The sequence below is a fragment of the Anolis carolinensis genome, chromosome 2, assembly GCF_035594765.1.
Source record: "Anolis carolinensis isolate JA03-04 chromosome 2, rAnoCar3.1.pri, whole genome shotgun sequence".
NCBI classification, from domain to species: Eukaryota; Metazoa; Chordata; class Lepidosauria; order Squamata; family Dactyloidae; genus Anolis; species Anolis carolinensis.
Window position 1 is genome coordinate 93,840,108 of NC_085842.1, and position 7,697 is coordinate 93,847,804.

A 7,697-nucleotide genomic window follows, 5' to 3' on the forward strand; every position below is an offset into this window, starting at 1 on the left:
CAACTGATGAAGGCATTAAAGTGCTAAGTATAATACTGAGAAGGCATACCTGTGGGTCTATGCTAAGTCGGCAAATAGGTCGAACCTACAAAGATCAGTTCCATTTGATGGGAAGCCTGAGCATTGAACGGTTGTGTTGTTAAAGTGCAAAGTATGGAGCCCGGCACAGACGGGGAAGCCTGAGCATTGAACGGTTGTGTTGTTAAAGTGCGAAGTATGGAACCCTGCGCAGATGGGGAAGCCTTAGCATTGAACGGTTGTGTTGTTAAAGTACGAAGTGTGGAACCCTGCGCAGATGGGGAAGCCTTAGCATTGAACAGTTGTGTTGTTAAAGTGCGAAGTATGGAACCCTGTGCAGATGGGGAAGCCTTAGCATTGAACGGTTGTGTTGTTAAAGTGCGAAGTGTGGAACCCTGTGCAGATGGGGAAGCCTTAGCATTGAACGGTTGTGTTGTTAAAGCATTAAATTACTATATTGTACTACATCATTATATGGTAATATTATTAGTAATATTTATTTACTACATTTATATCCTGCTCTTCTTACCCCGAAGAGGACTCAGAGCGGCTTACAAATCAAATGAACATACAATATATTATTAGCATAACGCAATATGAACATTAAATTACTATATTGTACTATATCATTATATGGTAATATTATTAGTAATAATTTTATAGTAAATAGTAATATTTACTACATTTATATCCCGCTCTTCTTACCCCGCGGTGAGAACTCAGAGCAGGTTACAAATCAAATGAACATACAATATATTATTAGCATAGCACAATATAAGCATTAAATTACTATATTGTACTATATCATTATATGGTAATATTATTAGTAATAATTTTATAGTAAATAGTAATATTTACTACATTTATATCCCTCTCTTCTCACCCCAAAGGGGACTCAGAGCGGCTTACAAATCAAATGAACATACAATATATTATTAGCATAGCACAATATAAGCATTAAATTACTATATTGTACTATATCATTATATGGTAATATTATTAGTAATATTACATTTAATATATAATATATAATTAATATAATTATATTGCATTATTAGTAGTATAATATTGTATTCCATTATAATATTATAATTAGCGGAAGTCGTGTAAGTGGGATTCTATTCTACCAGAATCAGTGCAGATTGCACCTATGAGAACGTTGAATATATAGCATTAGAGAGGCCTGCAATCCACCTGATGACAAATTGGCTGACATTGTCTCCCCTAATTGTCATCAAGCCAAGAAGCATTGAGCATATGAGCATGTGGCCACTCCAGAAGAATTCAGAAGCAAACTCGCGGTGTTTTCGAGGGGTGTTTCCATCTCTGTGTTTGTCTCTTCTCCATGTGCCACGCCGGATGCCCTCCTGGCACTGCCTATATTTAAACCAAGCAGCCTCCGGTCAGGTCATTTGCATGCTTGCTCACGAAACCTTGGAGGGCAGATGCAAGAGGATGTCCTTGCCATAGAGACACACAATTGTGAGAGAAAACTGCTTGTCATTTTCTTTTGTTGGAATAGGAGTTGTAGTTTGGCAGAGAAGGCTCACGACCTTGTAAAACCACAACTCCCGTGTTTCCATGACATTTAGACACGCCATTTAAAGTGGCGTCAAGCTGTCTTCATTCTGCAAGATAAGCAAAAATTTATGTGCATCATCAATCTCTTTAAATCCAAATAATGAAGTTAGCACTGGAAGTCATATATTCGAAAAAAAATGTGAATGAAAAGACCGAGTTGAAATTATCAGATGGGGTTTCAGTATCTCAAAATATAAATACCGCCTGTGTCTCATTATGCCAAAATATATACAAGATGCATCTGGTAGAAGAATTAGAGAAATCTCCTTCAAAAAATGGCTGTGATGAATCATATATTAAAATTTTACAGAGACGGCTATCAGTGCTAACTGTGACTTGAGATCGAGAGAAAAAAAAATGCATTATGCAAAAGCCAAAGAACGTTGAATTTGCAAATATGCCAGGGAGATTGTTGGCGTTTAAGTTATAAAAAGAAACAGAGAGAGAGAGAGAAATAAAGATACAAGAGGGGAAAGAGATAATTGCTGATAATGCAGATATTCAAAAGGTGTTCCACAGATATTCTTCGTTATAGAAAAGGCAACAAATGCTGTTGGTAAAGAAAGAGGAATCCTTAGAGAAACAAAATCTACTGTTTATCTTTTTTTTCATGTCAGGAGCGACTTGAGAAACTGCAAGTCGCTTCTGGTGTGAGAGAATGGGCTGTCTGCAAGGACGTTGCCCAGGAGATGCCACCGGTGGTGTAGTGGGTTAAAGCCTTGCGACTTGAAGGTTGGGTTGCTGACCTGAAGGCTGCCAGGTTCGAATCCAACCCGGGGAGAGTGCGGATGAGCTCCCTCTGTTAGCTCCAGCTCCATGTGGGGACATGAGAGAAGCCTTCCACAAGGATGGTAAAACTGTTTATCTAAAACAGTCAGAGATAGATGTTGAATGCTCCTATAACGGTAGAAGATTAAGATTGGTAAGGTACTTGGGTCAGATAACATATGCTGTTTTATAAATGTTTTGAGGAAGAGGGTTGTTGTATGTTTTCCGGGCTGTATGGCCATGTTCCAGAAGTATTATTAATAATAATAAAAATAGAGTAAAGTAAGCCCTCTTTTTAAGACTGAAAAAGCCCCCCTTGGCTTATACTCGGGTGAGGGTCCTGGTTGGTTATATTTGGGTCAGCTTATACTCGAGAATATATGGTACATTTATTATTTTTCTCTATTATTATTGGTATATATTTATTATTTTTCTCTATTGTTGTGGCTACAATTGCACTTATTTTACTCTATTTTTATTATTATTAATAATAATACATTTATTATTTCACTCTGATATTATTATCATTGCATTTTATTACATGTATTATTTTCCTATATTATTATTATTATTATTTCATGTATTACTTTACTCTATTATTATTAAAAGGATACATAAGCACATGTATTTTATTTACTCTATTATTATTATTATTATTATGATTACATTTATTATTTCACTCTGATCTTATTATTATTATTATTGTTGCATTTATTATTTTACTCTATTTATTATTACATTATTTTCCTGTATTTATTATTATTATTATTATTATTATTATTATTATTATTATTATTATTACATTTCTTATTTTACTCTATTATTATTAAAAGGATACATAAGCACATGTACATTGAAGAAGATGAGAATAATGATTTGATCAGAGTTGGACAGTCTTATCTTAAATTTGATCTTGATGTAAATATTCAAAAACATTTAACCTACCGATGCCTTAATTAATGTAATTTTATTGGTATCTATTTTTATTTCTGAAATTTACCACCCTTGGCTTATACTGGAGTCAGTTTTTTTGTGGTAAAATTAGGTGCCTCAGCTTATATTCGGGTCGGCTTATACTCGAGTCTATACGGTATTCTCTCCTGACGTTTCGCCCACATCTATGGCAGGCATCCTCAAAGGTTGTGAGGGTGCCTGCCATAGATGTGGGTAAAACATCAGGAGAGAATACTTCTGGAACGTGGCTATACAGCCCGGAAAACTCACAGCAACCCAGTGATTCTGGCCATGAAAGCCATGAAAGCCTTCAACAGCCCTTTTAGTTTCTTCTAACTAAGTGATTTTGTGATTCTGCCAAACACAAGCTCACTCCGTTCTGATATTATGACTATCACATCACCTCTATGTCTACTTGTCTCCAAACTAAACATGCCCAGCCTCCTCAATCATTCGTCTTGAGAGTATTTTGAACATCTTGGTTGCCCTTCTCTGGAGATGTTCCAGCTTGTCGACATCCTTCTTGAACTGTGGTGCTCGGAACTGGACACAGTGTTCCAAGTTGAACACCCTGAGGAACCATGCCTGAACAGTTCAGGGCCACTGAAGTTCAAAAGAGCAAATTTTCGGAAACTGCTACCGTGAGTCGTTTGCAGTCCATAAGCACAAACATCTTTTTGTGATTCTGGAAGGGTCTTTTATGTTCTCGCTCAGCCCAACTCATATTATGGGCCAGAATCTCATCCCCAGTAGGGAATTGCCTCCAAATCGTGCTCCCGTTGTAGCATAAGAACAGAGGATGTGTTAAGGCAGAAAAATTGGAAGGGCACCACTACATAATGCCCTTCCTCCACCAATAATATAGACTGAATTTTTCATGGAGACGGTGAACAGTTTCCCTTGTAGAACAACTTCCATGGCAGGAATGGAGAATGGGTGATCATTTGCACGTGGCTGCAACTCCCAACAGCCCTAGCCAAAACAGCTAGAGTTGAAGGATAATACGAGGGTTGAATGAAAAGTAATGCCTCCACCTTCGTTACTTCAGTTTGGGTGGGAATATTTTAATCAATCCAACACAGAAACAATCCTTAGAATGTGCTCTTTAACTACCACTATTCACTTTTCCACATCATCACCAGACAATTGGATACATTTCTGCCAACGATGAACAAGTTTTCTGAAGCCGTCACAGAAGAAGTTGACACTCTGTTTCCGCAACCAGCATCTCACAGTCCCCATCGTGCACAGGTCTTCCGATAGCCAAGCAAAGCAATAATGTGACCCACACATTCTTGTGAAATGCCCATTATGCTTGAAATTTCTCTCTGAGTGATACGGCGATCGTCCTGAATCAATCTGTCCATCTTTTGCTTGTGAAACTTGGTGGTTGCTGTCACAGAACGTCCAACTCTTCAGACATTCCCACCTCAACATCTTTAATCTTGCTCACCCAGCAATGCATAGGACTCACATCAACACAATCACCACAAACAACTTGCATTCTCTGATGAATCTCCTTTGGGGCGATACCTTCTTCTCTCAAGAATTCAGTGACTGCACGTTGCTTAAGTTGCATTGACTGATCATTTGCACAGGGTTCCATACTTCACAACCGTTCAATGCTGAGGCTTCCCCATCTGTGCAGGGTTCCATACTTTGCATTTCAACAACACAACCATTCAATGCTAAGGCTTCCCCGTCTGCACAGGGTTCCATACTTCGCTCTTTAACAACACAACCATTCAATGCTAAGGCTTCTCCGTCTGCACAGGGTTTCATGCTTCGCACTTTAACAACACAACCGTTCAATGCTAAGGCTTCCCCGTCTGCACAGGGTTCCATGCTTCGCACTTTAACAACACAACCATTCAATGCTAAGGCTTCCCCGTCTGCGCAGGGTTCCATGCTTCGCACTTTAACAACACAACCATTCAATGCTAAGGCTTCCCCGTCTGCGCAGGGTTCCATGCTTCGCACTTTAACAACACAACCATTCAATGCTAAGGCTTCCCCGTCTGCGCAGGGTTCCATGCTTCGCACTTTAACAACACAACAGTTCAATGCTAAGGCTTCCCCGTCTGCGCAGGGTTCCATACTTCGGTCTTTAACAACACAGCCATTCAATGCTAAGGCTTCCCGCCAAATGGAACTAACTGTAGAAGGGAGTCTACTGAACAAGCCAGGACCTGCCGCAGACCAGGACTGCCATTTGTTGAGGAGTTACGAAGATGGACCAAAAGGTCCCAGGTTCAAATCCCGGGAATGGAATGAGCGCCCACTGTTAGCCCTAGCTCCTGCCAACCTAGCAGTTCGAAAACATGCAAATGTGAGTAGATCAATAGGTACCGCTCCGGTGGGAAGGCAATGGTGCTCCATGCAGTCATGCCGGCTACATGACCTGGAGATGTCTATGGACAATGCCGGCTCTTCGGTTTAGAAATGGAGAGAAACATCAGGGGAAACCTTTACCTTTTAACCTACAAAGGTGGAGGCCTTACTTTTCATCCAACCCTCATATTTGTATGATTCAGCATTTTGGGTTCCTCCTATCAGACTCAAACCTGGAATGAATTCATCCTTTCATTTAAATGGATGCTATTGTCACCACATGGTTGCTTTAAATTTAACATAGGTGGGCTGGGGAGAAAGGGTGACATATCCTGCTTTGAGCTCTTTAGACGGAAGAAGGGTAATAAATAAGGGTAATAAATAAAACCATGTCCTTTGCTACTGTACTAAACTATCCACAGGCTGGAATGGTCTCTCCCTGCTCCGTCAGTTCATCAGCTTCAATATTTCTTTCCGCAGACTGCTCCTTTGGCTGCCTTGCCTCTCTCCTCCCTCTCCTCCCCTCCAGCTTCCCTTTGTTTATTCTCTTTCCCCCTCTCCCTGCCTTTTTTTGAATCAGCCCTTCTCCATCCCTCTCGCTCACGCCATACCCATAGGCAGGCCTGCAGTGGTGCCCACCTGCCTGTTCCCGTTAGCTTTGCTTCCCATGATGGGTGCCGAGTGACTCCGCTCCTATTTTTCTTTTCCTGCTGAATTGCTTTCCTTGTCGAGGGGGCTCCAGGCCCAGCCAGCCTTGGTGTTCCCTGCAAGGACAGCCCAAGGTCGGTTGCCAAGCACGGCTGCCAAAAGATGCAATGCATGCTGTGTGTGTGTGTGTGTGTGTGTGTGTCTTTTTCTCCCTGTGGAACATCTCCTAGGGCATGGCTTCTACTCCTTACTCACTGTTGAGCAGGCTGGGCACCACCAGGTGGCAATCGGAGAACTTCCGTGGCATGTGCCGGAGCATCAGGCCATGCCTCCAAATGATAAAAGAAAAACATTGCTGGAATTTTATTTATTTATTTATTTTGCACAAACTCGGCCTTTGCCTTGCACACAAGAAAAAGTAGGAAATTTATTTATTTATTTATTTATTTACCCTGTTTCCCTGAAAATAACACATCCCCAGAAAAATAAGACCTAGTAGAGGTTTTGCTGAATCTATCTATATAAAAAGGTAATGAAATTTCGGCCTAGGACAAAACAACAAAACTACACATCCCAGAAACACTAAACTTGGCAGCACAACCCCTCATCCATGCCTCTATGTTCATACAACAAAAAACAAAAGAAAAATAAAGTCCTAATTAGAGGGAGAGGAATAATTGTTTTTATCCAATTGCTGCCAGTTAGAAGGCTAAGCTCCGCCCACTTGGTCTCCTAGCAACCCACGCAGCCCAGGGGACAGGAAGAGTTAGGCCTCACTTAGGCCTCTTCCACACTGCCTATAAAATACAGATTATCTGATTTGAACTGGATTATATGGCAGTGTAGACTCAAGGGCCCTTCCACACAGCTATATAATCCATTTATAATCTCATATTATCTGCTTTGAACTGGATTATCTTGACTCCACACTGCCATATAATCCACTTCAGTGTGCAGTCGGACACAACTGGACTTAATGTCAGGAGAAAACCTTTACCCTTTACCTTAACTACCACCAATTCTTCAATACTTTATTTCCCATACCACCATACTTTGCCACAGCAACGCGTGGCCGGGCACAGCTAGTTGCTAAATATAAGGCCTCTCCTGAAAGTAAGACCTAGCAAAGTTTTTGTTTGGAAGCATGCAGGATTGTTGTACATGGAAATAAAGGTAGGAACAAGAAATAATAATAATAATAATAATAATAATATAATAACTTTATTCTTGTATCCCACCTCCATCTCCCAGAAGGGACTCAGGGCAGCTTACACAGGGACAAGCCCAACAACAACATAAATTTACATATGAACAGAAATTTAAAACAGTAATTTAAAAACAGTATAGCAATAAAATATAATATAGAAATTCTTGAAAGGATTCACAGTTTGGTTATG

General features: G+C 40.2%; 1 long non-coding RNA gene across 1 annotated transcript; it reads right to left on the bottom strand.

The window, feature by feature from the left end:
- Positions 1-488: 488 nt before the first annotated feature.
- On the bottom strand, positions 489-7,495 carry LOC134296123 (uncharacterized). The gene is made up of 2 exons (XR_010002693.1): positions 6,292-7,495; positions 489-2,496 (listed from the first exon to the last, which is right to left on the bottom strand). It is a non-coding gene; the product is annotated as an uncharacterized LOC134296123 (long non-coding RNA).
- Positions 7,496-7,697: the final 202 nt, after the last annotated feature.